Here is a 19952-nt window from a genome sequence, read left to right as displayed (position 1 = left end):
CTAAGTACAAACAGTTAATTCAGACGTACAGTACAGCAGCGGGCTAAAAAAGACTGTCGATGAAGGAGATGTTATAATTCTAGACTCAACGAGGACTGGTCATAAACAAGCCGGACCTCGGGGCTTTTGCACTAAAACGTTAAGAAAACCATCTGCACAGATTCCGTTTTTATCCTTATGGGGACTTCAAGCTATTCCCCAGCCTGTAGAGTTCCAAACTGAAAGAAATAGTGGTGGCTATTTATATGAATTGAGTTATGGTCATTTCTTCACTTATTTATCAATAAATCTGATCGCCTTGTCTATTCGTGTAAGACGCTGTGTCACTTAAGAGAATATTCTTGATTTTTCTGTTCGAAAGAGAGGCGTCAGGAGGATCCAAACAGCAGCACTGCCTTGGTTCTGTTGGGTGCGTGTATGAGCTAAATATGCCCTTCGTGTTTTGCTCTCAGGAATATATCACGATTGGACTTTTTATAGTTTCTCCCACTGTAATCAGGATCGTTATTTGTGTTATGGCTTATTAACGAACACTGCAACGAAGCAGCTATTTCGATCAACTACGGTGTCAACATCAGTGGCCCCCTCGCCTCCTGACAATGGCAAAAACACCATGCAGGTCTGCTACACTGTATACATATATATATTCATATAGGCTGCACTGTAATCACAACCACAAATCAAATCACCTTTACGCCACAGCGCGAGGGGAGTGGGGCAATAAACAGGGAAATAGACTGGGATTTTATGTCCCTCATAGCTTTGGTCATTTACTCAAATAGGGCTCCCTGAGATACGATGGGGAGATGCGGGTGCATGTTTTTACCAAGCACACCGCAGCAGTCCATCTATTGGGCTTTCCAATGCGTGGCACGTCCACCTAACGCTCTGTAGATGCAGATAGCACCTTTCAGGAACCAACGATAAAGGAACAAAGAAAATATCAAATGCTCTGGTGGACCAGGAGCTTATAAAGTGCAGAGAATATAGCCTGCACGAGCTCGGGTACTCTTTAAGTCTTCCTTGGACACACGGTCTCGCGCACACACACACACACACAGGCGCGCTGCTCAAACACGCCAACTTTCAAGAATTTTTTTTATTTTTTTAAGCAAGAAAAATCTCCAAACTTCCACAGCTCTGCCAGACTCAGTGTTCGTATATATGTGTGTGTGTGTGTGTGTGTGTTTCGCGTCTATACACCCCCTTGCATATTTTTTTTTTCTTTGCCAAACTGCGAGTGCATTTGAATTATTAAATTTCCTTTTTGTTTGCGAGCACCACGTTATCTCTTTGGAGCATATGTGGTGGACGACGATGGGAGAAATGAGGAGAAAAAAAAGGGGGGGGAGAGAAACGCAGGCTGTGTGCGCACAGGGAAGGCAAAATGGGCTCTCTCCTGTCCCCTAGGCTGTGAGAAACAATGGCCCTTCTCTACGGGACATCAATCACACACCACTCTCGTCTGACATTTGTCTATACGTTTTAAAATTTTCAGGCCGTAAACACGCGTCCTGGGTGTTTACATTCCACGTCAACGGAGAGCCACTCAGGCTACATTTAACAACCTGAATCTAAATCCCGTGTTATCGCACGCCACGCAAACAAAACGACGTGAACAGATCGCGCGTAACAGTTGGGGAAAATGATCATTTTGGATCTGCAATACCGTGTGAATGTGGGCGTGCGTGCGTGTGTGTGCGTCCGTGCACAGCCAACGTGGAAGGCGTTCAGACATCCTTCCAGTCAAGACTCCCCCAAACCTCATACACACACCTCCCCAAGCACGCAAACACACACACACGAGCACCTCAGTACCCTGGAAAGGGTCAAACTATCGTCAGACGAAAATCCCCCTACAAAAGTAACCACTGTTGGTCAAGACGACATTACATGAACTTTCCACAAAAGCCAGCAAATCCGCAAAGAATTGTATTACTCAGATCACATGCAATCGAGGTTTCAAACAAAAAAAAAGGGGGGGGGGGGGAAAGCGCCTTTTGTGCTCTTTGAGTAGAAATCTATTCAATCATAAATGCGTGGAGCTCTGGTCAAACAAACAAATAAATATATAACCAGAAAAAGGAATATTTAAAAAAGCGTTTACAGCAAAGTGTCTCGGGTCCAGAGGCCAACGCGTTGCCCTCAGTAATTTTGCAATAAAATAAAGTCACAGAGCATAACAGACGCACTAAATTCAGATATTCAGAGGCCGAGTAAAGAGGAGAGACAAGCCCGGCTCAGCCGAAGACAGACCGGCGTCTGCACAGCCTCCATAAGGAGGGAGCACCGCAGACTGCAATAAACCTCACCGACTTACTCTCGCTCTCTAACACACTCGCACTACAGGAAACTGGCAAAGCCAAAATCTACAATTTAGAACAAGTTTATACAGCACGAGCCGCAATGACAAGCAGGAGGTTTTTGGAATAAATTAATTTGAGAACACATAAGTATTTCGGCGTCGGGGAGAGGTCAAAAACAAAAAGTGACACACACACAGCTCAGTCCTGCACACAGAAGAATCGTGAAATAAGACCTTCCAAATCCTGCGAACCCGTGAGATCTGCCACTTTAACGCAGTTAATGGATGAAGAATGCCCACAGATTAGTAATCCGTACGCTTTAAAGAGTACCCAGACCAGCCTACATTTGAACATCTTTTCTCTAAAGGTAAGCTACATGACAGTGAAGACGAGTTGTTGTTTTTTTTTGTTTTGTTTTTTTTTTTGTCTCGCAATCGGGTAAATCTCTATTTAAATAAAACGCTAAAAGTCTCCCTTTGCATTAAAGAGCCGAACTAAAAGCCTCATCCAGCGCGAACGCCGAATAATACCAAAGAAAGCTATAAAATCATTTGCGACTTACTGGCAAGTTAGATCCACTGCGTGGCGAGCAGGGTATAATGAAAGAAAAAGTACAAAAATGATTCAAAGTGAAAATCCCCGAGTCGCAAAGATGAAACATGTGGGATTGATTACATCCTATGCTGCTGCAGACTGTGCTGTGCAGTCACTTGAGGTATGGGAGAGACGCATCGTAGAAGTTCAGGCTTGTAGTGAATCGAGGCTCGTTCATGCAGCCGGAGACTCAGACACGCCGGAGGAGGAGGAGAAGGGGGAGGAGGTGGAGGAGGTTGAGGTTGAAGGGGTGTGTGCGCGGGGAGGGGTGGACGCGCAGGCCTATTGGTTTGAGAACTACAATGTGAAAGCGTGCCCGTGAGGCGCTCCTCCACCACCGCACCCTACTCTTCCACACACACACAGACACACGCGCGCGTGCGCGCGCGCACACACACACAACCACTACCACCCTCTCCTTCGACGGTAAACACAAGCTGCCATTGGCTGCTGCTACGAGCCAATGGGTGAGCCGCCGGAGCCGAGGAGCGAAACGGCGGGCGTTTGATTTGCAACCCTTGGCGCTCTGCGTGCGCGAGCAAATGCGAGGAGACAGGCGGCGAGGCACGGCTCGGCTCGGCTCGGCTCAGTGTGGAGGAGAGGAGAGGAGCTGGCTCTGCCTGCTCCGTGTGATCGCGGGTGGAGAGCAAACAGCAGATACCCTATTCCGTGTGATCGTACTGCAGTTGAGATGCTGCGTGTGTTCTGAGCGCGCGGTGTCGTTTATTTTGCTGTGTGTCAGCGGAGATGTGATAGTTTTATTGATGCTCCTTCAGGGAAATCCGCTTTTACACTTTTGCCTCCGCTGGACGTGTTCACCCTTATTAACAGAATCGGTTTCTGCTTTAGTGGGCATATAGACTCTTTTTGCATTGAGGAGCATTTTTTCTTTTTTTTTTTACATTCAACACAACTTCTTTTTATGCACCACAAGACAATCTGAAGAGACAATAAACGGGTCTGCAGGCATATATGCATTTTGATATGTGTCATTTCTCCTCTGGGAGCAAATCCAGCTGTTTCATTGCCTCACACATGCGGCTAAAACTCGTAGTAATCGGTTTATTGTATGAGATGAGTCCTCTGTCAGCCCACGTCAGTGTCTTTATATGTAAAGGAATGCATCACAAAACTTTAAATGAAGCTGTCATTTGTTGGGAGGCTTAGAGGGGTTACATGTAAATAAACAATGCTTCGTATATTCAATCATTTATACTTCATATGTCTGTACCTGTCTCCAATTCTACCCCCCTCACACACACAGTCTCACACACAGTGACACACACACACTGACAAATTGAATCACTGCATAATTTGAAAGCGTTACTGTCCTCGGGGTTAGCCCTGCGCATGGTTCACTAATTTAGTCAATTAAAAGTGGAAGGATATGGGCTTGTGTGTTTCCATGTCGAAACATATGAGCTGCTATAGGCTAATATTCCCGTGCAGGTTTGTTTATATGTGGAAGCAAAGGGTTAAATCTGAGGGCTTCGGTCCTGCGAAGCTCCTGATTGGTTGGCAAGTAGCCAGAGTGCTGTCAATCATCGAGTGTAAACAAGGCTCTGATTGGCTGCTGGCCAGTCCGCACTGGGCTGCCTGAAAAAAGCAATTACTGCCCCTACGGTTTCAAGGCGGCCCCGCGCTGAACGATGAAAGGAGATAAGGAGGGGCGGTTTTAAGGCACCCCCGCGGCGAACCCCGTTGGCCCCAGAGCAAAAGGAGAGTCAAGAGTGACTAAATCAAAGGGAATACGGCAAAAAGGGGGGAAATTACACGTTGTATTAAATGTAGGGTTAGATTCGCGGATTGCTGCAAAAACAACTTTGTGTTTAGAAAATGGAGGAGAGGACGGCAACAAAAACAGGAAAACAGCTATTGCGCTGCCGAGAGAGCTCTTTTTTCCTTTTTTTTCCACAAATATGGAGGGTGAAAAGTTTTTTTGTCCACAAAGGAGACGGCGGAGAGAGCCATGGGTCTGTTAAGAGACAGAATTGTAAGAGATTTCTCACTTTACTGTCAGCAAAAATGTTGGATCCTCTGTCCCTCTCAGGCACGGCTGCGCGTAAAATGTTGGCTAAAACTTCTCATTGCCAACCTTTCTATAATTAAGTGGACATTTCCGAGTTTACACGGGAGCTTAAATGGTACGTCAGAATAACAATAAATTATTTTGTTTATTTATTTATTTATTTATTTTTGCTATCCAATAGGTAGCAAATTATGCCGTGTTTAAATAAAACGCAAAGAATGACAAAAGAATAAAGAAAAAACACAAATGTAATGAGAACGTTGCCCTAAAAATGTGTGAAAATGCCCTAGATTGCTATGAGGCTATATTATTCCTGTAAAAACAACACAGCAACAACGCGGGGGAGGGGGGGGGGTCCATTTAGCAGTAGAAAGCAAATCCTGCAGCCTGCTTTTTAGCAGAACTTGTCCAGAGCTGACAACAGTGAGCACGCACCTCATAAAGTATACACATGCTGCTCCAACTGATGTCCCTTTACATTAAAACACAGACTCTCCAGTGCTTCGGTCCAGCTCCAAGCACAACTGGGTTGACACAACACACAAAAAGGAAGAAAAAAAAAGAGAGAGAGACTGCAGCCGATTGATAACTCATTGAATTACATCCACGGAACTAAACGACACTTTCATTTTCATATACATGGGGAATGAATTGATACATATACGATTCAAATCAAATAAGTTCAAAGAGAGCAGATTTACGGTCAGATAATCGTTAGTCTTTACATAGAAGTCTGCGTGTCCAAGCCTCGGAGATGCAGCTACCACGTGCAAATATAAAACTTTGTTGTTCAGAGTCGATATTCTCAAAAAGTCCAAATGTGCTCTTGCTGGGGGCCCGTTGGGACCCACCTGGATGCATTTGAAGCCATTTGAGTGACACGGGTAAATATCACGTTGTGACAGATGGTGCCGTTCTTCCATTAAAATGAGCTGCATATTTGTTTGTGCACCCTCAATAGGAGCAAATTAGAATAATTAACTACTTTTTTAAAAAAAGGACAGGGTGGACTCAACCATGGAGATTAGACACAAATGTGACGTTTTCATCTCACCAACAGGTTTGAAATTTCACGTAAAACCACAGTCACGTAATGTTAGAATCAGATTTGTTTTCAGGAGTTTTGTACCAAGTGTTAAAGGGGGGGGGGGGGGGGGGGGGGGGGGGGGGTACTTTTTTTCCCTTGGTTCTAACTGGACCTGTCGGAGCCAGGGCAGGAAACGTCGGCAGAGCCTGCCCCATTCCTCATATAGTGAACTGTAGGGTATTTATTATGAAATTACTCGGTTTCCACCTTCTCTCCCCTGACAGTGTTGTCCACTGCACTAATGACAGGGGGACAATAAAAAATCCTGTTCCGCAGCTCACAAAAGGGGGCCGCCACTTAAAACAGAAATCTGCATTTAATTTATTTAGTGACAAGGAAAAGCCTTTTATTGCTTGATTTTTATTGGTTCTTTTTCACTTAAAAAAAAAGGGTGGGGGCTGGGTGCGTGGATGGGAGAGAAAGCATAACACAACGCACCCCCCCTTTCCAAAGCCTCCTCAAGTCCGTGTGCCAGCGCGAGCTATACAGTGGGGGGAGGAGGAGGAGGAAGGGGGTGGGGGGTAATTAATGCGGATTGACTGATTGCTCTTGAAACAGACCGGTCCTGCGCGCGGATTGTCCTCGAGCAGTGAAGCGTTCCTGACTGACACTTTCCACCTTCCCTTCTTCGCTTCCTTCTCCCATCGCTTCCCCCTTTGCTCTCTCGTTCTCTTCCTCTCTCACAAACCCAGCGCGAGAGACTCTCGATCGCGGCCGCATTTCAGGCACCCAGCCCGGCCAACAGAGGCTCCCAGCTCAGGCTCAGGCTGTGGAACACAAAGTCTTTGGGACATTTATTTATGGGATATGTTCGAACTTTCATGCTTTTGTTTCCATAAGACCATAATTTGGTCTAAAATGATATGTACAAGTTTAGTGCTTCCCCTCCACCCCCCACCATCTAAAGAAAAAGAAACCAAATCCAGTTTCATCTCTTGAGGAGTTGCATAAAATAGGGTGAACAAGCGGTTTTACGCTCGTTGGACATTGTCAGTGGGTTAAAATCGCCTCCAACCACACCCTCCAAAATGATCTGAATAAACTTTTGAGAGTCTGTCGGACCACGTTTTTAGAAAAAGCACAATTCACAGTCAACGGGAAACACATTGGCGAGACTGGGTCCAAATGGAGAGCCGTCTCCGCGGGAGGCCGTCCAGGGCAACCATCCTATTCGCACCATACTTTCTGATTGCTGTTTAATGATGAGAATTTCCTAACAGGGCTGCTCATCAGGGACACGCCCAGACTATCTAAAGGTGGTGCAACCCCATGAGACAGATCCGTGATAGAAAAGAAAAGAAATGTAGCGGCGCTGCCAAGCTTATGAAAAACAAGACTGCTCTGTGCGCTCTGGGCGTGTATCAGCGGTGATGTGGGCACAGCATTCAGACTACTTTCCTCTCTCCCTTTTTTCTTTTCTGTCCTTCCCTTTTTGGTGCCCAACACAATGCAAACATCAACCTCGACAAACGACAATATCGTTGCCTATACGACAGAAGAAGACGCGATGAAGTCAGAGGGTGACTGGACGCAAAAAAACAACATGACCTTTCCTTCTCTGTGTGCGCGGGGCAGATGCTGCTATTTCGGATCATCCTGACAGTGAGGTTCACAACGGGTCAGGAGGTATGAAATGGCTGGCCATTAAAAATAAAACGACTAAAGTACCCCCCCCCCCCCCCCCCCCCCACCCCACCCTCCCCAATCCTTTAAAGAGGCTGATATTGCCAAAGGAAACCCACTACGACGTATGACTAAAAAAGATAGCCTAACACCTTTAGATCGAGACGGTGATAAGTGGAGAAGAGGAAGATGGTGATGGTGACAGAGGGAATAGCTTGGGCACCAAATTAGTACCTGCCACACAACCATGTATCCCTCTGTAAACCAGGGCAGTATGGATGAGATGAAAGCGCCACCATCCATTTATGGACCATCAAAACACGCAGGTGGAGGCTTTAATTATCATTACCATTTCAACATAAACAGCCATGGTATGCCTTCCTGCCGTGTCTTTGCGCTCTTTGCACTGTAAGCTTTGTGTGTAGCTTATATTCAGACAAGGAGGAGACCCGAGTCTTAACAGCATGCGAAATGTTGACATTATACCCGCAAATAATGGGATTAAATCTATCGAGTGCCTGACGTGCTCCGCACCGCGTCAGTCTGGTGCTACCTCAATTTGTGTGTTTGTCTTCCAGAATTTCGACAAACACTTCCTGCTCCGCCGACATGCATATACTTGCACGCTCACGGGACGTTGGAAATGAAAGCGATCTTTGTGTTTTTGTAGCTGAGCATGGAGATCATAAAACGCGTCTTGTTCAAACGTAGGATCTTTAAGGTCCGAGTCCGAGAGGAGCGTAAACGCAAAACCGCACACATCTAGGGAGCCGGGGGGTCACTGGGCCACCTGACCTCCTGCTGCTGATCATTCAGCGTTTTTAAGCAGACAAAAAGAGAGAGACACACACAGAGAGAAAACTAGCAGAAAATACACTGTGCCTCATGGAGACAGGGTGCAACTTTTTGAGAGGGAAAGTCTCTGGAAACGTTCAGCATTGACACAAATGTTCAATATATACAGTCCTCAAGTCTTCTGTGAGTGTGTTGGGTCACACTTTGAATGGATCTGATGATTATGGCTCACATAAAGGACCAGCTCGCACCTCTTTGTAGAAAAATGAGCTCAAACCAATTTCACACAAAAATCTCCTTAACCTGCTTAAACGTAAAAAGTGGTGGTAAAGTTTGACTGCAGAAACTTTGAATAGATAATCAAATAAATAAAACCGTGGCTAAAACGTTACTCGTGTATCCCGCACCCTGTCCACACCGGGGGCTATTTAATTGCTCGTGGAATCTATAGGCTATAAAACTGTACTGTAAATGCTGTAAATCCCATCTCCCGTGAAATTTATTCTATAATTTTAGGGATTTTTAAAATTTATTTATTTATTTTTACATGTACTTGTAATCTTCTGTCTCAATAAATAGAATAATGGGAAGGAAAAAAAACTAAAAAGAAACTAAATTCAACAAAGTAAAATAAAATACAGAATTAAACGCGTGCGCCTGAGCGAAGAGAATTAGAGGAGATGTTTAATGGAGACTTTCCCTATCTGGAGACCGAAGCTGAAGGTTTTTTGTTTGGTTTTTTTCCTTCCCCACAGCTATAAAGTGTGAATGTGTAGAATCAAATGCAAAAATCGGGAAACTTTGCTCGGTCGTCTTGACTTTTAGCAATTATTCATTAATTGGATTGCGAATTATGCTCCTTCTTTACCTCTCATCTCCATAAATAAACAGCCTACAGATACTTTTGTAAAAACAAAGTCATGAATAAGACGCTGTGGGGAAGAAGAAGAACAACAGCAAAGAGAAGAAGAACAAGAAACAGGAATTCCCACATTAACATCTAAATCCAGAATCATTAACTACTAAACCTTTGTCTTTACTTCCACTTTATCAAAACTGACTGTCAGAAATCAGAGCTTCTGCCAACGTGTTGCCGAAGCTCTCGGTGTGTGCGTGCGCGCGCGCGTGTGTGTGTGTGAGAGAGAGAGAGAGAGACAGAAGCCGGAGAAACAAACAAACAGCAGCCCAGTCTGCCTCAACTTACACATTTTGAAACTTCATTAAACAAAAGTAAGTCTGACTAACTGTAACACCAGCTCAGCTCAGCTAAAGGGAGTCGCATAGTATTCAGTTGCCGTGCGCGCACAATATTCCCTTCACGTGAGGCCCCATCTGACAAAATTTCTCATTTGAAATGTGTACTCTCAAACACGTATCTATCTACGGGCTATTCGTCTTCTGTCAGAGAGCAAAATGTCCACGTTTGTTGGAAGCGCGTGGCCAACAACACCGATGGCGTAAAAGCTTCTGCGTGTTTTAGTCATAAGTGAAAGAAGCCAAATCAAACCACCGCTTTCTATAAAACACATAAAGGCCATTAGGATAAATCACTCCAGGGGCACACTGCTGGATCCGCGGCTGAAGGCTGTTTCAGAGATGTTGAGGCCCAACTAAAAAAAAAAAAAATCGAGACTTTGTTGAAAAACTCCATTCATAATATCAGTAATAAAATCGTCATTTGTGTTAGAAAAACACAGCCTCAGAGTAATCCCACCGACCACGAACACAACGATAGAAGTGTCTCCATATAGCTTCAAGTTAAAGGCACTAACCCGAAAAACAAACAACCGAGGAAGAGTTTCCCTCCCTCTTAAAACTTAAGAACGCGCGTGAAAAAGGTTAAAAAACAGAACTGAAAAAACAGTGTTAAACCAACGCGCATTCACGTGTGTGGACTTAAGACAGCGCTTCGTTTACTTACACGGTAACTCCTTGTTGAAAGTATCCGCCAAGGGATTTTCCCCGACAACAAGCGCCGGATCCTCTGGATATGAGTCTCCGTGAAGCTGTATAATAGCAAATTTATGTCTGAGTGACGCGTCCTCTCTGTGCCACAATGGAACCGAGGCGCTGACATTAAACAGAAAATTGATGGAGAAACTCTCCTTTTTCCTCCCTCTGCCTGTCTCCCTCTTTCCCATGCGCTGTCGACCTAGAGACTAGAGGCTTCTTGCATTTTCTGTTTCTGTTTTTTTTCTTCTCTCTTTTCATCAGGGGAGGGGGCAAAAGGGGACATCATTAAGCATGCTTATGGTAACGCATCAGGAATACACCCTCTCCCAAAAAGTGGAGCCAACAAAGGTGCAGGCCAGCATTCACTCCGCTCATACACAACGTAAAATACTTTTTTTTCTTTTTACCCCCCCTGACCAGTTGTTTTCATTTGTGATTGTGCTGAACCGGATCTATGCATGAAGGTGGAGCAGCAGGAGGAGAGCAGGCCAGTCACTCCTTCCACATGCATCTCTCGGATATTCGCCAGAGATTCAGGCTCAGATCTCTCTAACTGCCTCCTCCCTCCACTTTTACCAAAGTGAGCTATAGGTTTTGGGAAACAGCTCCTAGGAAAAAGGTGCAATCAGCCCTTCTCTAGATATCTAACTGATATCTGTTTGTGGAGACGGTTGTTTGGTAAATGATAGGCCTAATTACCACCTGGAGGTCATGGTTTATCCACCTTTCTGATTTCATCACCGCCTCATCAATGCATGCTATGTGTGCAATATACGTAGCTCCTCTCCAGAGTTTCAGAGACACTCTGTTCTGAGCACTGGTCGACCGGCGGACGCAAGCAGCGGCGTGCACACACGGTTTCAATTAAAAGAGCGCTATAAACATTTAGCACAAGCGTTAAAGAGTCCGCCGCATTTCTGTGCTCTCGCCCCGCAGCCTTTGATCGAGTCCAAACGGTCCAGACAAGTTTGTGCGTAAAAGTGAATTTACCTCCACAGAAAGGAAGCTCGGTGTGCCTTCGCTGTGTCGCGGTGGACAAACGAGACAAAGAGACGGCTTCAACCAACAGAAACAGCGAAAACAGGCTAACAAGAGCAGTTTCCCCCCCCTCGAGAAGCCCTTTCCCTGATCAAGCGGACGCCTAATGCGCAGGTTGGGGATGAATGCGGAAGAAGCGAACTCTGCGAGCTGAAGCTTGGCAATAATGGCAGAGTAATAACTGCGTTGGGGTTTTCTTGAGTCCCCTGCCCTCCTTTTCCAAGCAGGGTCTCAGCCTCGGCTTTCTCTTCTTCTCCCCCTGAAGCCCCCACTGGCTGCCCTGCGGGTCACCGCTTCAGGAGCACCACGTCACCACGTTAACCCCTGCATCGCCGAGCCTGGGATAATTGTGCAGGATAAGAGGAGGAGGGGATTCTCAAACTGGGGTGCGGGGACCCCCGGGCGCCGCAAAGGGCGGGTCCGGAGAGTCCTCAGTTAAAAAAAAAATGAGGAACAGGTTTCTTTTCATTATTTTTCAACTCTCATCTCACTGCAGGCCAGTTTAGCAACTGACGTCAATCTGCATCGGTTTATTCGTCTTTTGAAGATTTCTGTAATGAGAACAAACCTAAATGTGAAGTAATTCTATAGAAAGCCACCTGAAGACACGGCAGGGTAACAGAGCACATGGCATCTGGACAGATTGAGGGTGTTGGTGGACTAAACTGAGGATCTTTGACAATCTGACATCAGACATTTCCACCCAACAAACTGAAAATATTTTAGCAGCTCCAGCTGGAACCTAAACAAACTAGAAGTTCAGGCTAAGTCATTCTATTCTGACTTTTCCAAACCGCAGCTGCCCTGTTGAAAAATAGAAACTGTTCTCAAGACCAAAAGCAACAATGCAGACATAAATCCTTCCAGTTTGGTTTTGGCTTTGCCTTTAAAAGGATTTATGGACAGGGGAAGTGGGTGGGGTCAAAGCACACCACACCCACCGAGGAAAGTCACCTTCACTGTCTACGGCCAACCATTGTTTGTCAGTTTGTCTTTAAACTCAAAACATTTTAGATTTGCGTTTAGGTCTTCTGTTTATTATTGATGTGTAGGTGTCTTATTTCCATTTAAATTACAACCCATTTTTAACTACTGCAGAACTTTACGTGCGCGAGTGACATGTTTTACCAAATTACGTCCCTCTTTTATGTGCATTTAATCTAATTCCTGAAACTTGTTTTTCTTTTTTTTTGAACGTGTGCCAACAGTGAGCATGGTGTGTTTTGATGGTTTGGAATATTTGAAGACTACAACAAGCATGGGGCACGATTCTGTGATTTTTTTGCTGCTGTATCTCTTGCACAACAACTTTCATAATCTGGAAGTGGTCTCAGCTCTTCCACAGGATGTGACTGAGACTCTGTTACTTATTTCCTGTCGTAGCTGAGAAGCCCTGGCTCTTCGTCTTTGAACCACCGTTTCAGCTGTCACAGAACAGAAAGTTGGAGCTGAATCCAGGCCAGCCAGTTAAATGTGCGTCCGTTCATCCATCCCGACTCTGGCCAGGGAGTGATCTGTCCCGTTTGAGCCCACGCCTGTGGCCTGAAATGCAAACGTTACCTCATAATTAGAAGAATCCCAAACAAGGCCAGTGGTGGCCTAACTCCTGACCGGTCCGGGCCCTTTCTGCTCCACACTCTGTTTGTGTTGGGTAAACATTCCTCATAAGATACTATCAGAGGTGTCAGGTGGCTTTCACTCACAGATTCCTTCACATGCAGAGCGTTAACACCTGTTGGCGGAGGGTTTTTCCTTGTGGCATCCCACCGCCTTTGTTTGCTGAGCAGTATTCACAACACGGTTGTATCTTCAGTTATTTATAAAATGTCTCCCCGCGTGTCACTTTGTGGTAAACAGATTTCGACAGGAAACATCTGCAATGTTCATTACTAAATCCAGCAGCTGCAGAAAAGACAATACTTGCCCTTTACAACATTTGGCATGTGTCCTCCCAACATAAGCCGATCATGATGTTGCAGACATATGGCAGTATTGATAAACGTGAACAAATGTTTGAGATTTACCCTCTAGATGTGATGCTTCTCATTTGCTCTGGTGTAATACAGTTGCTCATTCTTAACCCTGTTTGGAGACAGCTCGCCCGCACATGTGTGGTGACCCCTGTGTTTGTGTGTGTGACACAGCTGCGATAGGTTAAAAATGAGATGTTAAACCTGTGTCTGGTTCCAATTTGCAGCCGATTCGTCTTCGGCAAATGAAAAAAACACTTCTAGGTGCCACCGGATCTGAAGACGGTGCCGGTTTCTACAGTTAACATGCGATTTTCGGAGAATGGAAGAAGTTTGCCCCCGAGGCCATTTCACAGCACACACACACACACACACACACACACAGAGGGCTGTACGGAAAGAACACTCTGCCCCCAAGTTTATAGAGGACGAGTGACCCCAGAGGTGAGCCTGGCTGGATAACTGAGACAGCCACAAACGGGTGAGCTAAGAGAGCAACGAATCCTGGGATATGACTTTGTGCCAAAGCTCTAAACTCTTTCATCATTTGCCCTCATATTGTAATGCATATCAGCCATAAAAGAGTGTTACATCACTGGATGCACAGTGGTCCCTTTATCTCAGATCTGCCATGTAGGTCTTAATTTCTCCATACGAGTTATGGCCTGTATGCATATGAAGCAGCATTATAACGCAGTGTGTTCAAGTGACAAACAGAGACATCTCTTAAACGTCATGCCAGGCCATTCATCCCTCCATTCCACTGTCCATCCATCCTCTTCTCTCTAAGCTTTTTTTATTGCAGCTGCTAATGTAGCAGCCAGAACAGAAACAAAGCTAGCTTTGTGCCCCCCCCACCCCCTCCCCACTGTCTGCTGACGTGTTTGCTTGTTCTCCATGTCATCCTCGAGCCCTTGTTCCCCTTCCAATCTTTCACTAAAAACTTCTTTTCTTCCTTTTATAATCCCCCCCCCCCCCCACCCACCACCACCACCACCACCACCACCACCCCTTCTCCTCACATCTGCAGCAGCATCACGCGGCCTGGCATGGCCGGCATGGAGAGTCATGTGATCTTTGCAGTGGCTGTTGCCTCAGAGAAGAAAAGGGAAGTGTGTGTCGAAAGCCATTTTTGGTCCAGCTGGGAGGTCAGAGATCAACTCAACGCTGATCCAATCAGTTCAAGCAACACAAGGGCCAACTCACTTTTACTCTGCGCTTCCTTTCTTTTTGTCGTATTTAGAGCCACTGGCCCTGTCTTCTTTGCTTTTTGGCCTCTTGTCTGACCCAAATATCCCCCTTCAAAGCCTCGGGCTGGCTGTGATTAAAGATGTGGTTACTAAAAATTCGACATCATCAGGATATCAGACACCTCACCGGAACATGTTCCAGAGCCGGACATTGGCTGTTCAGGGAATAGACACCTCATTCTGTACATTTTCTCGTAAAATGTCAGAAAGGGCAAAGGCGTCATGCCTCATAAGTGTGAAATTAGCGAAGGATAAAACTGTTCAGCGAGAAAGCTCTGAGACAACACAGCACTTTGTTCGTACTGCCATTTCGGGATTTTGGGCTGAACAGATGTACAGTTTCAACCAAATCTACTCGCTTTGCTTTCGCGGTCATAAAAAAAAATACAAACGGTCTGATGGTCGAACTCTCAGCTTTAGATTGCCGTTTAAACTTAATCAACCACGGTGAATGTGGCGCTCATGTAGATTAGAATTTTTCGCCTGGCGTGTTAATGCAGGTTTTATGCTCAACAGCAGGATCGAGCTCACTCCGTACTGCTCACGTTGGCACAGGTGTGGTCGCTGCACTCTGGCAGCTGTAAACCGAGACTACAGGTGTAGTATGAGGAAGGATGGGACGTATTTAGGCCACTGACACAGTCCCTCATCTGCTGCTGCTATCCTTCTCAACAACAATAGCGTGTCTATCCACCCTGTGTTGATCATGAGACTGAGTGAATGTGGCAATACCAGAGGCAGAGGAATGAGTGAAAAGTTCAGAGCAGTTAACTACTGATGTGATATCCAGCCATTGCATAAAAATAGCACACTACTGACAGCGCAATTTGCATTTAATTTCTACAATCTTTGAGCTTTTCACATGTCCTTTTATGATGGTAAGGGACAAGCCAAAATGGTTAGGGTCAGGGTAAAAATTTCAGGGCAAGGGTGCCATCCCTTGCCCGGACAGTAAAGAACAAAAGTGCACAGTATAACGCACCACATGACTCGACATGTTATTCAGACATTATTTCATTAGATCAGGCTGGATTTACTGAGAGGGAAGTGGGCATCATTTGAGAAATTGGCTAATTTATGTGTCTTGGTTCATGGTTACTCGATTATGATAATGGTTTGCTTTTATCCAATGAAATTTTGTGTTAAGCAGCAGTGGAGGAAGAGTTCAGTTCATTTTGTTGAGTACAAGGCCTGCGTTTAAGATGGTTTCAACAGGAAATGTACAAAAAGTGCTTATGGTAAAACAGTAAATAATGAAGAAAAACACTCCCACTGAATATCATGCAGTAACGTCTGTGGAATCATGTAAAAGTAAGATTCTGCTGTTGCTTTATGTGGGTGCTCCTTTTGTTTTGTTTTTTGGTAAGAATCTAAAATCAAGGATCAGTTTCACCAAGCGGAGATGTGCTGAACATTCTTGACACAAAACAATAGATCGTGTAGTTCATAATTTTTTTTTTAAAAAAATCCTGAAAAACAGTGAAAAATACCAAATCCTACCAAAGCCAAAATGGAAAACCTTCAACGTGAGTCCAAGCTTCAGAACTATTAAAGAAGCCAAACTATCAAACTCATTGGGAACAACAAAAAAAATTAAAAATTCAACCTTCACAAACAGGAAGCCGTCTTCACTACAGAAACTCACTTTATTGACGGATCACTGGGGCTTTTAATGAGCTTTACTTAATAACAAAACTAAATATGTGTTCTTTGCTTTGATTCGTGTGGAGAGACCCTTGAAAAAGTGGTGAATTGAAAGCACAACATTTCTCTGTGAGAAGGGGAATAAGACACCAGAGAGGGGCCATGTCCAGAAATATAATTATGTCCACTTTGTCCTTGTGTAAAGCAGTTTAATCTAACTTTCCACCGCTGGTAGTACAAAAACTCTATTGATTTCACTGAGTCGATCAACGCGCAGCCCAGCCTCATACAACCGTGGTTCGCTGCTGCAGACGCACTCCGCCGCCACCTCTTTCTGCACAGCTGACAAATCCTCCCCATTTCCCTGCTGCACATATAGGTTTGTGTGTCATGCTGGGGACAGACTTTACATGAAACAGTCGATGCGTCAAAAAAAACCCGCATTTACATGAAATTATTCTCCATCTGTCACTCCTCCTCCTTTTACGGCTCCCTTTTCCTTATCCCCGACAAGCTATCGTCATATCCAGCAACAAGTGGCCTCTTACTCACATGTTCTGTCTGTGGTAATCCAGTCTTCTCCTAACGCGAAGCGAGTGGTTGTGTTTCACTGATTATGCTCAGGGGTGACAGGTATACAACGGAGAAGGCTGGTTTATTATTTGCAAAAAATAACATACATATATATGTGTGTGCGTGTGTGTGTGTGTGTGTGTGTGTGTGTGTGTGTGTAACAAGTGCTTGCACATGCTCAATTCTAAATCCACAACCAACACAGCCGCTCGGAGGCTTTTCTCTTGATCAACCTGAGCGAGCGGGCTACTAAAATAAAATTTTAGTGCCGTGATAATGTTGCGGAGCAGCATGGCGCCGCAGCTAATGGGGGGGGGGGTCATATCTACACCCCTATTCCTGCACCCAACTCCACGTTAACCCCCCCCCCCCCCCCCCTCAACCCCTGGCTGTCATCATTTCGTGCATTTGGCACGGGATATAACGGGCCTGAAAGTTCAAATGTCAGCACATAAAACGAAAATAGAATTTCAACAATGTGATATTTCTGTGTTGGAGGGGGGTTATAAAAGAAGGGTGGCAGCAAAACAGTCAGCAGGCGAGCTTTGCAGGATTTGTTTCACTGTTGTGGAGAGGACGTTGGTCACAGTGGTTGTGTGGTTGCTGAACACCCCCCCCCCCCCTCTCTCGCTTTAATTTAAAAAGCATTCTCCATGGAGAAATAAACTGAAACGGGAACAAAACAACCAAAAACGCCACCACTTTACCAATTAATTGCTGTTAAAGCAACTGCCTAAACTTTTCTCCGATATCTCTGCCGTTTCACAGACAGACGCTCCTGCTCGTAAACACGACGCACGCAGTGCAAATGTTTTACAGACATTCTCAACATGTATAAAAGAGGTCGGCCGTGGCTGCCAGTGAACGTGTGTGCGTGTACGTCATGTGAGCGCAGCATTATTAGGCCTTTCTGGGGAGTTATCCATTAATTCGGGGGTTAAAGTCCATTTGCATCTAGACAAAAGGGACGTGGGCCATCCATCTCCATGCTGAGGGGAAGGGGGTAACAGAGGGAGAGAAGCGGGTAGGGGGAGGTGTGTGTGCGAGAGAGAGTGTGTGTGCGCGAGCGCGCGCGTGTAGGTGGTAAACCGTCTTCTTGCAGATAAATCTGTTGCCCTCAGGGGTGCGTTTACATAGGTGAGGACTGACTGTTCTGCAGGCCGAGAGTGATTTATCTGAAAATACCACCAGTAACCCCCCCCCCCCCCCCCCAACACACACACACACACTTTTAACACTGAATCAATTCCTTTACTTGGATGAGGCAGCTCATTTCACTCCAGAGTGTGAGGACTAACACACACTTGCACACTTACATGTACTTATGTGCACACCTCCACTCTCCCCAACAAACCCATGCCTTGTATTTTTATTTTTATTAAGACAAGACTGAAATCTATATTTGAAAGAGATTAAACGTTTATTTTATTTTGCATACATTTTTTGTCCTTAACTGCAGCCGCCTTCTTATCCTGCTTGTAGGTCCCCCTCACACAGAAAGGATTTCCTTGCAACGACGATTCACGCGCGTTCACGTCACGCACACATCCAGGGAGAGTCACTCACACACACACACACATACACACACACACACAGGCTGAACGCGCTGGGGCTCCCTCTAGCTATCAGCGTGGGCTTCCCCCTCCTTCTCCCTCCTCCCCCTTTCTTCTCCCTCGCCGCCGCTCCGTCGTTGAGGGAAGGAAGGGAAGGAGGGAAGAGAGAGATCCCTCTTCACGACTCTCCCCTGGAAGCCTCTGCTGCTGGATAGACTGCGCGGTTACACGGGCAGCCTGCCTAACTGCTCACCGGAATGAGCACGTGTGGACGGATTCGTTTCTGTTTTTTTTTTTATTTAATTTCTCTTTTTGTGGTTTTTACGCAAAGCGGTCACGGAGCGAAGTTGCGGAGGTAAAGACAGGGAGAAGGAGGGTTCGGGTGTGCACGCCGAGGCTCGTCTTTGCCGGTGAAAAATCGCAGAAAGAAACGGGGAAGCTGCTCTGTGATTTTTTATTTTTTTTTTTTGAGGAGAGGTAGGGGGATGGGAAAAGCTTGGAGAGCCACGGATGACTGAGAGGTGCGCTTTTTATTCGGTGCGTAAAAACGCGACGCGGCCTGACCGGTGGCTGCCAGAGGAGGGAGGTGGGTTAACTTGCGAGGCTCTGTCGGCAAATACCGGGGACGGTTTTATACCCACATTCTACAACCGACCTGGGAGCAGAGGCTACAGCTTCGGTTGCGCGTACACGACACACATGGCACTCCCCCCTTCCCCTCCTCCTCCCCGTCGCTTCCTCCCGCTCCACACTGACAGGGAGGCGTTTGCTGAGGCGCCATTTTCAAAAGCCCTTTTTTTTTTTTGCTTACGAGATGTATTTGGCTGCAGCCCGTCCTTCCTTCTCATGTTACACAGATATCAACCCAAGGAGTATGGACTAAGGAAAACGAGAAGTTTGGAGGGAACCATCAACGCGTATATTCCTCCTTTTTTGACGTAGTAAAGATTTTGGTTGCAAAGGTGAGACCTTTTAAGATGAACTTTTGATCATTTTTCAGGAATCATCTGGGTGGTTGGAGGCCTCATTCAGACTATCCCGTGTAGAAAGTGGGAAAATATTTTAAATGGCGTTTACCTCACTGCGCAAACGGCACCCATACGCGCCTCTTAGAGTTGTATCATTTAACAAGGTTGAAAACAGTAAGTCGACACCGAAAATCGAACAGTTTTAATGAACAAATGGATGCCGAGTACAATATCTGCTGATCTTTGCAGGATTCTTACTGTGCATGAAACATTTCATGATCGTAGTTAAAAACAAAAACAAAACGCATGTCGATCATTTTATGGTCATTTAGGATTCGCCATGTTCAGACTCTTTGTGTGTGTGTGTGTGTGTGCACGTGTGTGTGTGTGTGTGACAGTGTCTAAATATTCTATTGCGATTATCTTTATTTGGCTAAACCCCACATTTAAACCGAACACACGCCATAAATCCACAAATATTCCAAAATGTATTTTAATTTTTTGTGTGTTAATGGGACGATGCGCCACCTTAACAGAGTTAAACAGAACAGGATTCACACACTAACCTG

At 45.5% G+C, this 19952-nt stretch overlaps 1 protein-coding gene across 2 annotated transcripts in view; it reads right to left on the bottom strand.

The window, feature by feature from the left end:
• The window catches only part of bahcc1b (BAH domain and coiled-coil containing 1b), a 60656-nt gene extending 49876 nt beyond the window's left edge, over positions 1-10780 (bottom strand). Inside the window, exon 1 of one of the 2 annotated variants that reach the window (XM_072373948.1) lies at positions 10356-10780. The gene's annotated coding sequence lies outside the window, so the exon portion shown is untranslated. Of the gene's footprint in view, positions 1-2868; positions 3055-10355 lie in introns of those variants that run through there. The other variant, XM_072373949.1, reaches the window with a different exon arrangement.
• Positions 10781-19952: the final 9172 nt, after the last annotated feature.

Source organism: Leuresthes tenuis, unplaced genomic scaffold, assembly GCF_036924035.1.
Source record: "Leuresthes tenuis unplaced genomic scaffold, fLeuTen1.0.hap1 SCAF_20, whole genome shotgun sequence".
NCBI classification, from domain to species: Eukaryota; Metazoa; Chordata; class Actinopteri; order Atheriniformes; family Atherinopsidae; genus Leuresthes; species Leuresthes tenuis.
This window is presented reverse-complemented; position numbering and strand designations above follow the sequence as displayed.